The following is a 20,911-nucleotide window of genomic DNA, read 5'->3' as shown; positions in this document are numbered from 1 at the left end:
CAGATGTTTCTAAGATTGGAGGAGAATGGACTAGAGAAAGAAAGAAGTGTATTACCCCTGATAAACTTTGGTCAGGTTATCCAAAACTGTTACTGATTTTTGAACCCAGAGACTGAGTTTCTTTTCCCTCTTATAACTGTGGACTCAAGGACAAGACCAAGGACTGACTGACCCGTGCTAGAGATTTTATTCTTGGCTAAGAACAGAAGAGGGAGTTAAACTCACAAATCAACTTCTCACACCTTGGAGGTCAGGTGGTTATAGATACAAAGTGAAAGAAATAAGGGGGAGGGATTTTCATTTCTTTTATTATAGTGATGCCAGATTTCTGGGGTCACTCTTTTTGCTATCTTGGATATAATGTCAGCCAGCCTACATGAAGGGGGACTTAGGGCCTTCAGGCATCCGTCTTCAAACATGAGCAATATTAGGGCAGGTAAAAATTCAACTAGGCCATCCAGGCAGTGCAAAACGAGGGTGGGTAACAAAAGAAGTGGCAGGTGGCATTCTAGGGGCTTGCAAACATTGCAGGGAAAGGAGAGGACACTGATGAGTAGGTGGCATGGTAAGAGGTAACTATAATAACTCATGTTTGTATGGTTTTTGTAATCTGTCAAACATTTTTATATTCATTATTTCCTTTGATTCCCCAAACAACCCCATTCAATGTGGACTTCCATTTTATGTAAAAGGAAACAGAGACACAGAGAGTTCAAGGTAATACAGAGTTCAAGGTCAATCAGTGAAGTAGCAGTTTATAGAATTGAGGCCACCCGCAAGTCCAGACCTTGTTCCATTGCACCATACTGCCAGTGAGACCTCTGCTATGTAGTGAATGTTTGTGTTCCTGCAGAATTCTCATATTGAAGCTTAAATCCCAAATGAGATAATAATTGAAATGGGGTCTTTGGGAGATCATTAGGTCATGAGGGCAAAGTCTTCATTGATAGGATTAGTGCCCTTCTAAGAGATAAGCATGAGATAATGAGATAATCATGACTCCTCTCCCTCTCATCCTGACCCCCTCCACATGTGAAGCTATAGCAGGAAGACAGCCATTTGTAACCAGGAAGAGGGGCACCTTGATCTTGGACTTCCCAGCCTGCAGAACTGTAGGAAATGCATTTCTGTTGTTTAAGCAACCCACCCTGTTAGAGCATCTCAAACTAATCTATCTGCAATCTGATTTTCCCTGTACATCTCACACCCTGATATTTCCAAGGTTGGACATGAGTACTTCCTTTTTAGCACTCACCAGCAGAAGTTCTAGCAGTAGTAAGACTGATTTTTTTATAAACCAATAGGAAAAAGAAAAATGTAACACTTTAGCTAAGATGTTCTGCTTTGTTAAATGTTTATATTCAGTTTCAATTCTAAAAGAAAGATAACTTTGAGAACCTCAAAAATTCAGGTCTTCTCTTTATTGGAAAGATGTGGGTAAAGGGCAGGAGTAGATGATATTATGTTTGCTTAAGATTGTTTTTAGGTGCATCTGTTTGTGGAGGAGCACAGACCGTGAGAATGAGAAATGACTTTGATTTTTGAGTCAGCATATCTCAGACAAGTTGTGGGTGATATTCTGTGTCCCAGCTGTAGTTGTGAGGAGGGGAGAGGAAACTGGAGAATGCAGTTTGAAATCACCTATTTACCTAGACAACCTTGGGTTGCTAAATATTGCAGGTAAAGACAGCTGGGAGGTCTGGATATAAATAGCCCCCTCCGCCCCCCACCATTTCAACATAAAAGAAATGTGTTGGAAGATAGGTTTAAATGCTGAAAGAATCAAAAGCCTGCAAGCCTAGTCTTTCTTGCCACTTCATATTTGCAGGAGCTTCATGCCTCTTATCAGATGTGATTAGTTCAGGGCTGCCTCTTGCTTCATACGGTAATTACTGATGCTCAATTTCCCTCTTCACCTCACCTGAGCTGGGGGCCATTAAGAAACATCAGGTTAGTCTAGAGGCTTTCCCCTGTCTCTGCTTCTACTACTTCAGAGAGCATTTAAGAAGCTGGGCTAGTGGCTAATGCCTGTCTCTCCAGAGCTCACCTTCTGTTCATTTACATTCCACCCCTTTGGTTAAGACTCTGCTAACCTTCAGGGTCCCCAGCGTTTTTTTAGCACAGAATTTTATTATCCTTCATATGTAAAATAGGTGGGCAGTTATTGTATCTTTAAGCCAAGCAAATAATAAAGCAATCTAACTCAGAGTAGGATGAAGCAGGAACAAATGGAATGTTCTCAAGGGAATGGAAAAGAAAATATATTTCTAAAACATTGCATTCTATTAATGGGCACTTCAGGTCAGATACTCAAAAATCTGCACACATTATGGCTCTAGATGGGTTCCCATAATCACTTAAGAGATGTCTTAACGCTTTCCTTCTACCCACGAAAAGGACTTCCTTTAGCAACCTCCATGTTGAGTGGGCATCTCTTGTCCTTACCCAGCACCCAGTGGCATTAGTATCCACAGAGCACAGGAGCACAAAGCCTGCTACACATTGCAGAGGCCACTTGTCACCCTCAGGAGGGAATAGCATTAGCATCTTGTCAGCCTTTCATCTGCCACCATTACCCAGCACTTGGCTCTTGTCTCCCAGCTGGTTGACAAGCTCTGTTTTCAGTCACTAGAGAAGGCCTGTCTTCCACGTGACTCTGTCCACAGCAGGGAAGACTGCAGCAGGCAGAAGCCAGGCAAGGCCAGGGAGTAGCCATCAGAGTGCAGTACCCAGTCACTACAGATGAGAGTGGGAGAACCTCTGCAGAACTTTTGATATACAAGTCTGTATTTGCATCCTCCTGTGCTGCTTTCCCTTCTCCTGCCTGTCCTTCAAAGGCCCTTCTTCCCCCTTCTCCAATGTGTTATTATTCAATGCAGTATCTGAATGAAATCAACATACTGCAAATTATTTGTCTGCCCTTTTTAAAAAAAAAGTTTCCAGAAATTGTCCCAAAGCCTAGGACCATGCCCACCAACTCAACTGGTGTTGCATGATGAGGGTGTGAAAAGGCATTCTGGTGATATTATTGAGAAGGACCTCAAGGCATCTATTGTAAGCTATGCAAACACAATATATCTCGATACAAATGCAAACACAATATATCCTACTCATCTGGCTGCCATATTGAATCAGTATAAAAAGAGGGTGGAGTGGCAGAGAAGAGGCAGCCATTCTGATATGAGGTCAGTTCTTTTGCCATTCCAGCAGATCGCACACAGGAGAGCATTTAAGAAGCTGGGCTAGTGGCTACCATGATGGATGAGTGATTTCCTTTGACAGTGTTGCTGGGAACTTCTAAAAATCAATACTGCCATTCGTTATGCCCCTCACATATACCATACTTCTATTCTTTGTTCTTGAAATTCCATAAAGAGGGCTGGGGATGTGGCTCAAGCGGTAGCGCGCTCGCCTAGCATGCGTGCGGCCCGGGTTCGATCCTCAGCAGCACCACATACCAACAAAAAGATGTTGTGTCTGCCAAGAACTAAGAAAATAAATAAATGTTAAAATTCTCTCTCTCTTTCTCTGTCCCTCTCTCTCACTCTCTCTCAAAAAAAAAAAAAAATAGAAAAAAAAAAAAAAAAAGAAATTCCATAAAGAGCAGTTTTTATTCCTTTGACTGAAGGCTTCTTGACCACTCTTTAAAAATCCCCAAGGCTGGCCTTGAACTCTGAAGCTCAAATGATCCTCCTGCTTCAGTTGCTGGGGATACAGGTATGGACCATTGCCACACTTTAGTTACAGACATCTCCACCTTAGGGTAGAGAGGCATTAGGACTTTTCCTAAAGAGCAAGTGTTGATGGGAAGATATTATTATATTTGTATTTACTACCTTAACCCTACTTCAGGTTTGGGGGAGATTCTTACTGCCTCTTGCTATAAAGGTAACAGGTAGTAAGAATGAGAAGATGCCTGGAGTATTTAAAGTGATTTATATTAGAAGAAATTATGGACCAAGAGGAACTAAAGAAGAGCTGGAGGAAGAAAGACAAAGCCATGAAAGATGGATATTTTTACAGAATGTTTAGAAGAGAAGAGAGATTTAGTGGTATTATGGAAATTGCTATGAATAAGGACCAGAGGTGGATTTTCCATGAAGTTCTCATAATACAGACCCCCTTCTAAGTTCCTGGGACCTGAATACTGTACATGTTCATTTTACATTCTTATTTCATAACACCTCTCCCCACAAATTGTAATATAGTTCAGGATCCATTAATGTGACTCTTGAGTAGGTCTATAGAGAAGTAAATGGTAATGTTAAGAAAAATTTTCCAAACCCTAAAAGGTAAAAAGATGACTATGTGTTTTCTCTGTGATGTTATGACTCTAATAAATCTGTCTAAAGGTCATCTGAATTCATAAGTGTTGAAAGTTCTTCGGTTTACTAACTACCCATTATTTATTAGACCATTTTACAGTTCTATAAATGTAGACTTTAAACTTTGTAGAAAACTGATAAGTTATCTTTGCTATGGACTGAATTCTAACAAATTCACATGTTGATGCCCTCATCCTCAGTGTGATGGTATTTGCAGATGGAACATTAAGGAAGGAATTAGGTTTACATGCAATCATGAGGGGCGGCTTATGAGGAGATTAGTGCCTTTAGAAGAAAAGACACCAAAGAGCTTGCTTTCTGTCTCTGCCACAGGAGGACACAGAAAAGTCAGCAATCTGAAAGCTAGAAAGAGGGCCCACATCAGAAACCCATCATCCTGGAGACCTGATCTTGGATCTCCCAATCTTTAGAACTCTGAGTGTTTTATGTTTTATACAAATTAAAAATTTATTTAAATAAAAACTTCTATAATTTAAGTCACCTAGTCTGAGGTATTTTATTATAGCAGCCTAAGCTAAGATACTGAGAGAGAATAAATTTTGCCCTTTAGCAATGCAAATTATTTCTGAAAGTAGAAAATATAATCCTAGAGATAATGATTTTTTTAATATTTATTTTTTAGTTGTAGGTAGACACAGTAACTTTATTTTTATGTGGTGCTGAGGATAAACCCAGTGCCTCACACATGCTAGGTGAATGCCCTACCTCTGTGCCACAACCCCAGCTCTGAAATAATGATTTATTGTCATAACTAATCATTTGATTCATTAACAATTTTATTCCTGCATTTATTTTTTTTGCTTCTACTGACTATATATTCATCATATTATCTTATTCTTTGAGCTAGCTTTATCATTTTAATGTGCTAAAATAAAAATTTGTCACACAATCACTATGTATAAAAATTGTTAATTTTGAAAATAATACAGTCAACAATGAAGAGAATTTTCAAGAAGTATGTTGCATACTGTTTAATGGTTTACTTTGATACCTTTTTGTGAGACACCTAAAGATATAAATAACCTTTGAGGTGTTAGATTATGATTTCTTTTGAAAATAACATTATGCTGACATGGGTCATGATTTAGTTTACTTACATCAGGCCTTCTCCAGTGATGTTAAACCTGAATTTTGAGATCTGCTTTCTCATAGGCCAAGAGATGAAGAAGAAAAATGCCAGTTAATATCTGGTTGCTAAAAGAAAATGAGTCTCTCCCTTCCTTCTCTTAAAATTGGTCAGTCAAACACACAGAACTCTTTGTGACTCCTTTTAATGCAATATTTCTCTCTGTGGATTGTGGTTTTTAATACTGGGTTAACATTTTTGCTTGTTTTGGTTTTTTGGTGCTGGGGATTGAACACAGGCACAACTGTGCCTACTAAGCATGTCCTCTAATACTGAACTACATCCCAGCCACTGGTAGTCTAGGCTTTAAGGATCAGACTGCCCTTGCTGTACTTTGCATTATATCCATCCATTCATAACAAAATATCTATTGAGTGCATAATATGTGCTTAACACTGTTCTAAGTATGGAGGATTACAAAGTGGTCTACCCAGGCACTAATTCCTGTTCTAGCCTCATGCAATTACATTCTATTGGGGAACACGTGCAATAAATAAATATGTATAGTATGTCAGATAGTGATTAGGTACTAGAAAAAATTTTTAAAGGAAAGGAAGATAGGAAGTGATTATATGGGATGAGGAGGTAGGTTAAAAATGTTAAAGGCAGAGGTCTCTGGGAGTGTGACATTAAAGCTGTTGGAATTAAATAACTCTTGGAATTAGAGAACTGGAAAAGCAGAGGTCTAGAGGAGGAGAATTTTAGGCTGAGGGAATAGCAAGTACAAAGGCCTTAAATCTGGAATATGCTTGGCTCCTTTGAGCACTTGCAAGGAGGTCACTGGGTAGCATGAGCAAGGGCAGTGGTAGGACACACAGTCAGAGAAGAGCAGGGCCAGAGAAACTCTTCTTGTTGTAGGGTCTCATCAGATCACATCACAAATCTTCATGATTTTAGTTTTTGAAGTGAATTTATGAACAAAGTCAGAGACTTTGGAAGATATTCAAAGGAGAAACTATGTCACCTAATGTTTGAAAATTCAAAAGGATCACTTTGGATACTGTACTGAGGCTTGGCTGAAGGTGGACAAAGATGAAAGCAGAAATGCAAATTAAAAAGTTATTTCAATAATTCAGATCAGGGACTGGAGATGTGGCTCAGTAGTAGAGTGACGGCCTAGCATGCTCAAGGCCCTGGGTTCAATTCCTAGCAGTGCAAAAACAAAACAGATCATTCAGGCCAGAATATCAGCAGCTTGGACTGTGGTAGAAATAACTTGGTCAGTTTCTGAATCCATATGGAAGGTTCAGCCAAAGAAGTTTGCTGATGGCTTAGATGTAAAGTCTGAGGCTAAAAAGATGGCAAATGAACAGCTCTAAGATTTTTTTTTTTTTACTTGAGTAATTGGAAGAATACAGTTTCTATTTGCAGAGCTTTGGAGAAATGTAGGAAAAATGGTTCAGAGGTAAGATCAAGTATTGCATTTTGGACACGCAGAACATGAAATACCTATTCACTGTCAAGTAGAGATGTTCGATAGATGGTTGATATGAGACTGGAGTTCAGGCAAGAGGTCTTTGCTGGAAATAAAAATGTGGGAGTCATCGAGGCAAAGAGGGTATATGAAGAAAATATAGATAGAGAAGAGGTCCAAAGATTGAGCCCCGAAGAATTCCACTAGTTCAAAGTCAATAAGATGAAAAAGAACCAGCAAGGATTTATGAGAAGGAATGGCTAATTATAGAGGAGGAAAACTAGGGAAGGAGGTATCTTCAAAATAAGAAAATGCTTCAAGAAGTAGGGCATGATCAACCACGACGGGCTGCTGAGAGGTCAAATGAACACTGAGAATGGACCATTGGATTTAGCAGTGGAAGTCTCTGATGGTCTTGCTAAGAACAGAATTGTAACAGTGGTGGAGGTGAAATCCTAAAAGAGTGAGATTAATAGAGAATGGGAATAGAGGATTTGGAGACAGTGAAGAAAGATGCCTCTTTCAAGGGATTTTACTGTAAGAGAGAGCAGGCTAATGGTCAATGACTAGAGTGTGATGTGGGATAGAGACAGGGTTTTTGCCTTTAAGATGGCAGGAAATGGCAGCCATGCAAACAGGTGTGTAGCACGTGATGAGTTGGATTTAAGGAGAATGGGTGTTACCACATGAATACACTGGAGAGAAAGTCAAGGGAGAGGAGCGGGTGGGAGGGTAATAATGATGATGAACTATGGAATCTGAGCTAAGGAAGGAGAGAACAGGGGTTTGAGGGGCTGGAGGGATAGTGTAAAAAGTGGTCAGGACTGACAGCTTGTAGGTGTGTCAAAAAGCTGTTTGAATTAAAGAATTTATAGGGTTGAAAAGATTAGTTATAAGGTCAACATGTAATGATTGCTGTTGATGGTAATGGCAAATCTGGGATATAGCCATGGGGACAGACAGGGAGGTGTTGTGGGACAGATCACTCAGAGAACACACCAAGTCCCAGTTTTGTCCAAATTAAAGAGTCTTTAGTCTGACTGGCTGGGACTGCTTCCTACAGGACCAAGTTGTATCTGCAGAACACAGCCTTGAGCTTCAACATTTTAGGGTATTTAAAGACAAAACCCACATCTGAGTTGGCATAGCTGCCAGCAAGCAGGCACAGAAGCTGAATTGGACAGTTAGCGAGACAATCCAATGGATACACTGGTATTTCCCACTGGATTTTCCAGGTTGGCATAGCAGCAGGTAAGCAGAAGGGAAATGGGTCAAAATGACCCTGGTTGAGTATAACTTAGAGAATGGTTACTAACATCTAGACAGTCAATTTCTGACAAGGTACATTGCCCAAGAAAAATGAAAATCGAAGAGAACACTTTTACATTGTATAAGAGTTGCTATTTTGTGTTGCCAAGTATACTATGCTAGGCAATTATTAATGGGTACAGAGATGGGAGAAGCATTTCTTACATGATATGGAGTCTCAGGGTAAAATGGAGTCTTTTTGATCATTGCCCATATAGCCTGGCCCATAACAGGAGACAGGGGAGGACAAGGTCATTAGAGGACTGAGAATCTAGGCAGGAAGAAAGCTGTAGCTATTGAGCCAGCATGTTCCTTGCTGTTTTACTGAAGTGTTTACAGCTGGTATACACTCTATTGATTGGCTTCTTTGTCTATCAGTAGTTATGTATTATGACAAAGCATGAAAGGCTCGTCATTGTAGTCCTTGACATCCCTGAGAGCTGTGACAAGATTGTTTGCAGACAGTGGACTGACTGAGAGCTATATCCTCAGGGAGACACAGTATACAAGATCCTGACCATCAGAACATGAGGCAGAAAGAGGAAAGAAGGCCTCTGTGCTGTCCCTAAGTGGAGCCTTGGGGATAATCGTGAAGGAGGATGAAAACATTTCTACAGGGAGAGAAGCAGCCCAGGAGGATTTTTGAAGAAGGAAAGAAGATCTGAAAATGAAGTACAGCTGGGAACAAATTTCAGCAGCTTCATAATTCAGTCCTGGACCAGCCCAGACAATTTTATTGGTCTGTAAACTAAGCATCATCTTGTGACCATTTAAAATTCCTAATTCACACCTGGGTATCATGTATTCCAGAATCCTCAGTGTGGCCTTGAATCAGAAATCAAAAGCCAAACTACTTAGCCCAGCTCAAAAGACTTGTTTTCTTCTGCTTTTGTTATTGTCTCCTTGATTTATTTCTTCCTTCCTTTCTTCTCTGCCCACTTATCAGTCACAGCCAAGATAAGAAATATCTAAAAGTTTTTAAGATTCTTCTGGTCCCGCTGTCCCTTTTGATAATGATTGGGCTCTGAGTAAATATTTGGGCAGGCATAGCTCCCTGCTGGTAGGAGAAGGTGTGTAGTTCTGAGGTATGAATATCACCCATGTAGAAGAGCTAATCACATATCAGGCTCTACACCTCCTCTTCAGCTTGAGACCCTTCACCAGTCCTGGTGGCTGACCTGCCCATCACATAGCAGCCTTGCTGGAAACTGGCTCATTCGAGTTGTACTTATTCACTGACCTTTTAACTAATCCTTTGTTCTCTCTAGTTGTCATCTCCTCCACAGATAATTCCAAGACCTCACCATTCTACTTCCCCTCCTTGAACTCTTCAGATGACCTCATCTCCTACCTCATCAAGTAAAATGAATTCCATTTAGATTCTACTGCACAGGAACTCAGCGTCCCAGGTATGGTAGAAGGACTATCTTGGACTAACTACCACTTGCACCATACTGGTAATCCATGTCTGATGCCCAAAAGACAAATGGTACCTGCATTCCTCTACCCTTATACAACCAAACATCTATCCTCTGTTATCCTCTCATCTTCTGTAGTTTTACACTCCCTTCTGTTTCCTTCAACCCTCAACATTTCTCTCTCCAAACACTTGACCCTTTCCATTCTTCCTTTTTAAGCCACCATTCCACATAAAATAAATGCTTCGACATTTTCTTCTTGACCATGTCCTTCTACCACTGTTAGGGGAAGCCTACCTTTTCCAGATGTGCAGAGTCTCCTCCTGGGTGGCGGCTGCTCTTTGTCCCACATGTTCCTAGAAAGAACATGGTGCTTTGGGTCTGGATTCACTTGGCCTCCTTGTGCTACTTCTCTGCCATGTACAAAAGAACATTTCTCCATTGATGTTTCTGCCACTATCTTTCTTAAACACTGAATATCTAGACACATGGTCTGAATCATAAATTTCCTTACCATGCCCAAGTCCTAACATACTTCTTTAATATTTGAATGTATATGTGAATGACGATCCAACATGCTAGCCTTTAACTTTCATGAGCTTTTTGAGGCCTGATCCCAAGCTAGTCATAATCTGCTAATGTGTTATTATCAAAGAGTGCAGGTCCTTCTAGCTTCCTCACTACACCTGCTCTCAAAGGGCTCACCAGGACCAGAACATCTTCTTTTCCTCCTAATTCAGTGATTGCCAATTTTAATAGGCTAAAATAGCGTGATGAAACACCTTCTCAGAAGTTATGATTCTGTAGCTCTGGGTTGGAGCTCAAGAGTTTGCATTTCTAACAACTTCCCAGGCAACAGTGATGATGCTAGTTTGGAATCCACATTTTGAGGACCGCTGTCCTAATATATGGACCCAAAATATCCCAAATGTGTCTTATGTTAGAATTACCTGGGGAGCTTCAAATAATGTGGATATCTCTTCCTGATTCCCACTCTAAGGGACAGTGATTTAATGCACCTGGGAAGTGTCTTGGGCTTTGAGGTTTTTAAAAGATTCCCAGGTGATTCTATATCTAGATAAGTTTGGCAACTGCTGGTATCAATACCCTCTAGCCTACCTTTGTGAGCTGAGCTACCATCTTGGAAGGTATAATTCATCACCCAAATACATCTCGTTCCTGTATTATTGGGTCAGCTTCACCCCCAGGAAGCTTCAATACTTTGCCAATCCATTTTCTCATTGCTCCTAAATACTACTATCCGGTGTGGCTGGAGACAACCACATAGACTTCACAATCTATGGCTCATTCGAGTTGTGCTTCTTCACTGACCTTTTAACTAATCCTTTGTTCTCTCTAGTTGTCATCTCCTCCACAGATAATTCCAAGACCTCACCATTCTACTTCCCCTCCTTGAACTCTTCAGATGACCTCATCTCCTACCTCATCAAGTAAAATGAATTCCATCAGACACGATGATTTCTATTTTTTTACTCCTCCCAAGCAACAAGTTTATCCCTAGCAACAACATTTCTTCCCTCTTTTCCCTTAATCTCAGAGAATGATGTATCTCTACTCCAAGTCAAGCTCAAGGTCTCCACCCTGACACCCACAGCATGCACATCACATTGAACATGATTCATGACGAGCTTTTTTCTACCCCCTCTCTGCTGGCTTCCACTCTTAGCCTCACTAAACTCCCCTCTCCCTTTCCCCTTATTGCTTTCTCATCCAGGATCACTCCCAGCATTCATTTGTCAGCAATTGCTGCCCACTGATGGCTGATTCAGAAGAAGGAGTAAATTCTTCCAGATGCCTCTTTAGAGTGCTCTTGAATTTGGCATTCAAAATTATAACTTTTTTTTAAAACCCTGCCTTATCACATGGAAAGGGGACTCTGCTTATATGATCAACACCACATTTCTTTTTTGCTCAGTATGCTAAGCACTAATGAAAAAGCTTTCTCAGAAGCATAAAACATTATATCAGTGATGCTTTTGCTCCTGACATGGATGTATGCTCCAAAAAAGGCAGGCAGATAATTCTTATCAGCACAATGAAAAAGCAACAAATCCAGCAATTCTTTGGAAAGCATGTGTCTGGGGATTTGAGGGTCTCCTTTTCACATTGTGACAACTTCAGCAGAGGCGGGGGGGGGGCGGGAATAGAAAAACAAAACACCCCCTGCACAAAGGAAAATGACAAAAACACAAACAGGAAGCACAGCACAGGAAGGAAATCAATAAGGCAGGCAGAAGAGTGTCTGTGTAGTTTTGTTTGCTCAACTAATGCAATTAAATAAAGCTTGTTTAGGAAGTGTGCTTGCATTGGTACTGTGACCCAGGAGTCAGATTGAGTCTCCAAGGCTAGGGTCATGTCGTGGATTTTTTTCCTTGTGGCTTTGAAAAACTTAACATTGGTTCATACAGTATTACCATGGCTTCTACTCAAATTACAAAGTAGGTCTGGGGGATATCAGAGAATGCTTTGGTACTAACTTTCCTCATAATGTATATTTAGTATAAAAGTAAACATAATATTTATATAGTATATATTATGCATATTTTAATATTAAATATTATAGCTATATAAAATTTCTTAATTTGGCATAATATAAGAACTCTTGATGTATGACATTTTATTAAAATTGAAGTTCTTCTGCTTCAAAAGACAACATGCACAAAATGAAAAGATGAGCCACAGTCTCACAATCTGATAAAGGATTTGTATCTAGAATATATATATTAAAAACTCTTAATGGGGCTGGGGATGTGGCTCAAGCGGTAATGCACTCGCCTGGCCTGTGCCTGGAGCTGGATTCCATCCTCAGCACCACATAAAAATAAAAGAGATGTTGTGTCCACCGAAAACTAAAAAATAACTATTAAAAATTATCTCTCTCTCTAAAAAAAAACTTATGAGCAGATATTGCACAAAAGATCATATAGGAATAGAGATCAGAACATGAAAAGATGTTCAATATCATTGGTAATTAGGATAACGCAAATTAAAACCACAATGAAATACCATTACTCATCCACTAGAGTGAGTATAACAAGTAAGACAATACTGCAGTTGGCAAGGATGTGGAGAAATTGGAACCTCCATGCAATGCTGGTGGGAAATTAAAATAACACAATCAGTTTGAAAAATAGTGTAGCAGTTTCTTAACAAGTTAAACATTGAGCTGGGGGTATAGCTCAGTGGTAGAGTGTTTGCCTAAAGTGCAGGAGACCCTGAGTTCTATTCCCAGCAAAACACACACACACACACACACACACACACACACACACACACACACAGTTAAACATAAAAGTAACATATGACAATTCCCACTCCTGGGAATTTTTATAAGAGAAATGGAAACATATGTCTGACAGAAAAACACAGATGCAACTGTTCATGGGAATGTTATTCATCTGCCCCAAACTAAAGACTTTCTAAATATCCATCAAATGGAGGATAGATGTACAAAATGTGGTCAATCAATGCAATGGAATAATAATCAACAATTGAAATAGATGTTCATTCATGTGACAACATAAATAAAGTGAGGGAAAGTCAGATGCAAAAGACTGAATATTTTATGTATGCTCCCATTTATATATGTGTTTAGAAAGGGCAGTTTCCAGAGACAGAACAGATCAGTGCTGCCTAGGGCAGGAGGTGGGAGCCACAATCTGCAAATGGGCATTAGGAAACGTTTCCAGGAGGTGAAATGCTCTACATCTATATAATTTTCAAGGTACCTCAATGAAGCTATAAAAAATAAAAAGTTCTTCAATTACTGCTGGACAAAATTTTCACTTTTAGTTGCTAGAAATAAAACTTGAGTAAAGACTTTTGAAACCCTAAACACCATGATCTGACCTTTTTGGAACACTGAGAGAAGAGGCTTCTGGAAGCTTCTAATAGTTTACAAAGATGGCCAACCTTGTACTCATCCAGAATGATGACAAGAAATTAGTATTAACAACCAGCTTAAAAAGTCTGCATTCCTCTGTTTTGTCTTTCCCTTCCAAAGTTGAGAGGCCTGGGAATCCATATATTACATTATCATTCTTGAATAAAGCAGCTAACTCATTTTTTCCTGGTACCAGTTATTTTTATCGTCATCATATATCAGCTATTGCCTTGTTTGTCCTTAAGAACCATCTAACACCACAGAATAGACATACCTGCTAAACTTCCTAGTCTGGGATTGGACTGAACGTCTTTCATGGGCAAAGCACTGAGCTGGGCTTGTGAGCAGGACAAAGATGGTGTAGCCTGCACTCAGGGACTTGGTAACCTGGCTGGGAAAGAAAGCTAAGAAATGATTATTAGGAAACAATTAGTAATTGAAAAGAAAAATGAAAAGTCAAGTGGGAAACCTCAAAATATAACACAATGGCATTCACTACAATATGGTCAATATGGTTTGAGATCTTTCCAGCTTGGTTATGCCGCTCCCCTTTTTAAGAGAAAAAAATATAGATAATTTGTGTATAGGCTGTGACTTGGTAGTGTAAGGTAGTTTCTGTGACAACAGCTTATTTAGTGTGGTTTTGTGCATGTTTCATAAATTGCATGAATTATAACATTGTTTGATTGCTAAGTCAAAATCTCATCAGTAAAGCTGAGCCAAGTGTGTGTGTGGGGGGGAGTACACATGTGCATGCGTGCAGCTACAATATTTCTCTTTTTCTCTTTTCTCTTTTAGCTGATGCACTCAGTTTTACACAGCATTGCTGATATTATGAGACATAAAGTCTCTTCTGTTATGATGACTAAAAAGGGCAGAAGGACAATTTCCCAGGACTCTGCACAGGCATGGTAGCTTATTGTGGCCTGCCAAACCAAACCAGAGGTCCTTGCCATGTGGTGCTGGATCCTGCACTTGACTTCCCAAACAAAACCCAGATCCGTCAAGTAAAGACAGACAATCATCGTGTTATTGACACTTTTGGTCCACACCCTTGGTGAAGGGGATGGATTCAGTAGTGATTCCTTTTCCTATTGGAAAATCTCTTCTGACATTTGAGGAAATATATTACTTAAGGCAGCCTAGGTTTTTGGAGACAAATTTGCATTCAGTTTGTATGGAGTTCCTGTAGTCTTTAAAATATTTATCAATGTGTGGACATATTAGTTATTGCTTAACATGGGGTCAGGATTGAGGTTTGGGTGTGAAGTGATACAAATTAAATAATATGTTTCTCATCTACTTTTATTTAACTTTAAATATTAAATTTTATTTAGATTTTGGGTTAAATTTAACATTTCCCCATCTACTCTAATTCCTATTTTATTGTATTTATAGAGATCCATAGAAATGTGCTAGGAGCCACAGCAAAAGTATTGATACATGGTACCTTTGGTTTAGGTGACTGCCAGCTAGCCATTGAGATGATATGATTATGTTAAGCTTTACATTCATATGGAAATTGGACTCCTGCTGTTCACCTTGGCCTGTTACGGGACTCATGTTACTCATGTAATGGGAGAGTTCCCATTGGTTGGGGAAGGATAGTAGGAGGGAACTTCCGGGGGAGGTCCGGGCGCCCGGTTCCGGTGGCGACACACTTCCGGCTTGCTAGCAGGGTGCACACGGGGACGCTGGCGACTTTTTTAAATAAAGCTTTGTTTCCCGCTTGAGCGGCTTGTGTTTTTGTGCCCAGCCAGGTTGCAGCGGCTCGTGCTTCTGTGCCCAGCCGGGTTGCGGCAGAAATGGAAGTGGCAATATGGTGTCTGGGCATTGCTAAGTCAGTCTTGTTTATGTGTTACACGCCTGAGTCCGAGAGGTTCCATAACCACAGTCCTGCTTCTTCTCTCTGCACCTGCTGAAGATACATCCAGAAATGGAACTCATTTATGCTCCCAGGGCCTGACTCATACTCAACCCCACTCTTCCGCCAATTCTTGGGATCCCAGACCTTCATCCATGTTCCAAATTGCATTATGAGGAGGTTTTATTTTATTAGAAACATCATCCTGACTTCCCTTTAGCAATCATGTATTTTATCTATTTATTTTAATTTTTATTGTTTGATACCAGGGATTAAACTCAGGGGCAATTAATCACTAAGCCACATCCCTAGCCCTTTTTTAATTTATTTTGAGACAGGGTTTCCCTAATTTGCTTAAGTTCTCGCTAAATTGCTGAGGTTGACTTTGAACTTTCAATCATCCTGCTTCAGCCTCCCAAGCCACTGGGATTATAGGTGTGTGCCACTGAGCCTGGCAGCAATCTTGTCTTGAAATGCAATTCAATGAAAATTTTTATGTTATTAAAAATCATGTTTATGTAACTGCTTAACTCTTGAAAGAAAAAATTCTCTTCAATTTTAATCTTTATCTCATGTGACATGGCAAAATAAATTCAAGTAAATAAAAGCATTAAATATAAAAGTACAAGTACATCACAACATAAAAATACTAGGAGGAAAACATAACTCAATATTTGATTTATGGACAGTGAAGCCCTTTCTAAGGTTAAAATCAGTAGAAGAAATCATAAAAGAAAATAGTGGCTTTAATACATAAATAGTAAAATCTACATATTAAGAAAAATCATTAATAAAATTAAACAGGAAACAATAAGCTAAGAAAAAATATTTTTGAAAAGTATTGATAAAATTACCATTCTGGTATTGAGAATTTATACAAATCATGGTAGTATTTTCATTAAAAGTTATATCTCAAAAAGCATTAACAAGGAATTCATAAAAGAACCCAATCTATAAATGGCAATTTAAAATTATTGAGGGTTTCAATCTCATTTGTAGTGAAAGAAATAAAAAATAAATTAAACAGTAAGAGCTGAGATATGTCTATGGTTTTTAGTATTTGTCAGTAAACAGTCTGATAAACAGATAAACTGTCAGATAAACAGTATTGGGGGAAATATCAGGGGGGTGTCTTCTCTTATTTGGTGGGAGGACGAACTGATAAAAACTTTCTGGAAGGCATTTTGACAATATTTATCAAATGTCTTTAAAATATTCATGTTTTTACAGATTAATTTTTACTACCAGGAATTTACATTGTGAAATCCAAACAGATGTTATTTAATTGTTCTTTGTAACAATTTTCAATACATTGAAAGCAATCATAAATTCCAACTTGAATAAACTATGGAGCAAACATATAATGAACTATTATGCAGTTATTAAAACATTTGGAAAATATTTTAAAGACACAGAAAAATTTTGATTTCATAATGCCTAAAAGAATCTGAAGCAGTATAGAATGTAGTCCTGCCATGAAAATGTATTTTATCATAATAAGAGGTATAATATATGTTTAATATTTTATTAAACATTACATTAATAGCTGTACTTGTGAGCAGTGAGATTATGGTTGATTTTTATTTATTCTTTAAATTTCTTATATTTATAAAATTATCATCAGCAAGTATCTATTTTGTAATAAGGAACAAAAACATTTTTCCTAATGATATAAGGAATATTTAACAATAATAAAATATTCTTAGTGGAAAAGCAGGATTCAAAATTATAAGTGCAAGGTGATTGTGTTTAGGTAATAGTAAATCTTAACCATAGGAAAAAAATAAGAAAATATACCCAACTGTGACTGTAGCTCAGCTTAAGTGCTAGAACTATAGGTAGCCTTTTTTCTCTTCTATGTGAATTAAAATGTGTTAATGAACTTTTATAGTACAAAAATGTCAGCTATTTATTGAATAATTTATGCAAAAAAATTCATAACTACTATATGTTGACTACTGAAATTCCAAAAATTTTTTGGCAGGGTCTTTGCCCTGGAAGAAATCACAGCCTACTATGGCCCATGAAAGAAACACATAATTAAATACCTAATTATAAATTCTATAGTAGAAGGGGCTGGGTGCTATTGCTGCTTTTGGATCTTAGAAGCAGGCAACTAATTCAGACTGGCTTGGAGGGGAAGAGGCAGTGGAGATTTGTTATAGAGGAGGCCCCAAATAATGACATACTGTGGTGGATTTGAAGAAAGTGGTTAAGTATATTACATATTAAGATGGTAATATTTTTATATATTTTAAGGCATGTATATATATATATATATATATATATATATATACTCATACACACACATACATATATATACATACACTTATAAATAGTAAAAAAATGACACAATAAAGCAAATTAATTTATCCTTCATCTCAAATTTATTTATTAATTTAGGCGAATTGTAGAAGTCCCTGAAATCTATTCTCTTAGGAAATTTTCAGTACATATTGTAACTCTAGTTCTCATGCTGTATATTAGCTTTCTAGGCATATTATCTAGCCCACACAACTGTAATTGGATATGGACTTCCATTTCCTCATTTCCCGCTCCTGTACGCATTTCCCGCTAATCACTTTTCTACTCTGTTTCTATGTATTCCAGTGTTTGGTTTTCGTTGTTGTTGTTTGTTTAATTTTTAGATTCCAAATATAAATGAGTTCATGCATGCACTATTTTCCTTTCTCTGTTCAGCTTATTTCACTTAACACAATACCATCTAGCTTCCTCCATGTTGTCACAGGAGCTTCTTTTTTTCAGACTGAATACCCATTGCATGTGTATAAATATATGCTATTTCTTTATCCCATTGATGGACAATGATGGATGTGGATGTGGATGTGGATGTGATTATAGATGACATCAGTTTTGCATGCAATATTTTAACAAGGATGACTGAGGCATGAAATGCAAACATGGGAAGATTCTAGGATGATACGCTGGCTTCTGGCTCACAGACGCTGGTGTCCTTTAAAAACAGCAGTTCCATTTTGAGGCAAGTGATTGTTTCCAATTTTGGTCATGTTGAGTTCAGTGCACCTGTGGTTTATGCACTAGAGATGTCTCACTCACTTGTGATGTTTGGGAGACAGATCTGAGCTGGAGACAATAGTAGTGGTTTAAGCTGTGTATTTGTACAAGAGACTCTGGAGGAAGCAGAAAGTGGAAAATGGGATCCAGGATCTGAGACAGAGCCCAGAAGAAAACAGACACTTATGTTCCACCTCCCAGGGAACATAACCCAGGATAGTGATGTGCAGGAGCTGTGAAGAGAGAGCCATCGTGAATGGTGCCAGCTGCTGTGCAGGGGACAGAAAATGAGGGCTGAAATGGCACTGCAGGGCCTAGAGCTGTAAAATCTGTGTGTGATAAAAAAGCAAGAAGGACAGTAGCTGGAGAGATGGAGGCGAGGACGAAGGCGAGGCTAGTGGATAGTGTGGCAATGAAGAGATTGCTAAGTTCCAGGCATGAGTTACCAAGTTAGAAAGAAACACATCATGGGCCAGAGGTTAGCACAATGGTATGAGGGTGGAAATATATATTCCTGGCCCTTACCAAATTTAAAATGTTATGAAAGACACATCCACACAAAACACCTACCATCTTTTCTATAAACTCCCTCCAAACTTAACTCATGGTCACAAAATGTAATATGGCCATTGGACAGCTGCCAGCAATGGGTGCTTGGCTGTCTAAAACTCGAGTTGAGAGCCACTCAAGCTCTGCTAATGTCAATGCCAAAGAGGACCTGGACCTCTGTCACATCTAGTCAAACCTCAACTGCTCTGCCACCAGACCCATTAATGCTATTTCTTGGCCACCCTGGACACTTGCCAGGACAATACTGTCATCCAAGAGCCTCTATCTGATACTCTGAACTGTCTTCTCAATAGAAAAGTGGTGTCTGGGTAAAGGACAAGAAGACACAGATCTGCCCCTTTCAGGTGTGCATGCCATGATTTCTGGAAGCTTGCCTGGAGCTGAAGTGAGCCCAGTAAGGGAGCAGGAATGTGACAAGGTTGGAAGGTCGACCAGATGTGGGGGTGGAGATGGGAAGCTGCAATGTCCATTCTGTTGTGATAGTGTCCAGCTCCTGTAATCATTGTTTGCATACTTCTTTTGGCACTGGCATTGTGCGTCGTCCCCAGGGTATGATTATATTTATTTACTTTTTGTCTTGCCATTGTAGACCCTGGCTAGGTAGAGAGACTAAACCTAACTTTTCACATGTCCCACAGATTTCAGCACACTTTACACCATATTTTATTCAGCCCCTCTATCCATTTTCCCCTTCTTCCTGCTTTGAATACAGACGTGATGTTTGATCAACCATCTCAGGACCATGAGATGACAAGCAAGAGGGAAAGTGGAGCATCTCCAAGTCACTAAGCACAGCAACATCAACATCAAGGTGCTGAATCAAGGCCCACAGCCAGCTAATGCACTAATTTATGGGAGAGAAGTGAGTGATATTTTGGATTAAGTCACTTGTAAATCAGCTTTTCTATTTCTTGCAACTGATTATATTCTACCCACCATCCATTCCTTCCAATTCCTCATGTTCAGATGTCCGTCCCTCACGCACCCTTGGCCAGGTGTTTCCGGTAACACTGATTCCATCTCTGTCTGGGGTTGGCACTAATGGGCCAAGTGTGATCCCATTTCCCTTGCCATGCTTGAGTTAAAAAGCCAATGAGTTGTGAGGTGGCTGAAATACTAGAGCAGTGGGAAGTGCCCATCTCTCTCTCCTTCCTGTAGATGCTGTTGTATCCGGGTTGATACCTGGAGCTGATACAGTCATGGTGCTATTCCCTTGAGGAGGATGCCAAACAAAAAGATAGTGGAGCAAAGATACAAAATTAACTTGGATCCTTGCTGACACTGTATCTTCACTGAACACTGTCAACAAGGAAGCCTGCCTAATTCCTGTACTTCTACTTCTTGTACTATGACAATGCCAATTTCTTTATTCTTTAATGCAGTCTAAGTTGAGATTTTTGTTATTTCACCCAAAAGTATCTTTACAGAAACTGAGGATATTTTGACAAGTTTAATTTGTAATTATCTAACATTAGCTTTCTATAAGAAAAGGCAGACCAAGTATCAGCTTATATATTTAGCATTTTCAAATGCTGAATTTTATTATATTTCTTCCCTCTTGAAAATAGAAGCTTTATATAACAGAGAATTGTTCAGCTCAAAATGTGTCCTGAAGAAAATGTTAGTTTTATCCTGGTCAATCTGACCAAGCCAGAAGAATGCTCTGATTTATTAAACTTGTATCCCTTAGTAAGGTAAAGAAACTGAGCCCAAAATAATAGATTTTCTTCCCTCTGATTGGGTCTCAGGAGCAAATGAGCTAATGACTCTCAGGACTGATAAGACTTGAGAGAGAATAGTAGATTATTTTGTAACAGGAGCTGGGGCTACTGCAGTTGCTATTCCATAAGAAGATGCTCCCCATGACTTCAAGCCTCTACCAGTACCCTCTGGGACTATAAAAATGAAGATTGCTATGAATGATC

The sequence above is a fragment of the Urocitellus parryii genome, chromosome 6 (genome assembly GCF_045843805.1).
Source record: "Urocitellus parryii isolate mUroPar1 chromosome 6, mUroPar1.hap1, whole genome shotgun sequence".
In the NCBI taxonomy this organism is placed as follows: Eukaryota; Metazoa; Chordata; class Mammalia; order Rodentia; family Sciuridae; genus Urocitellus; species Urocitellus parryii.
Note: the sequence above shows the minus strand (reverse complement) of the source record.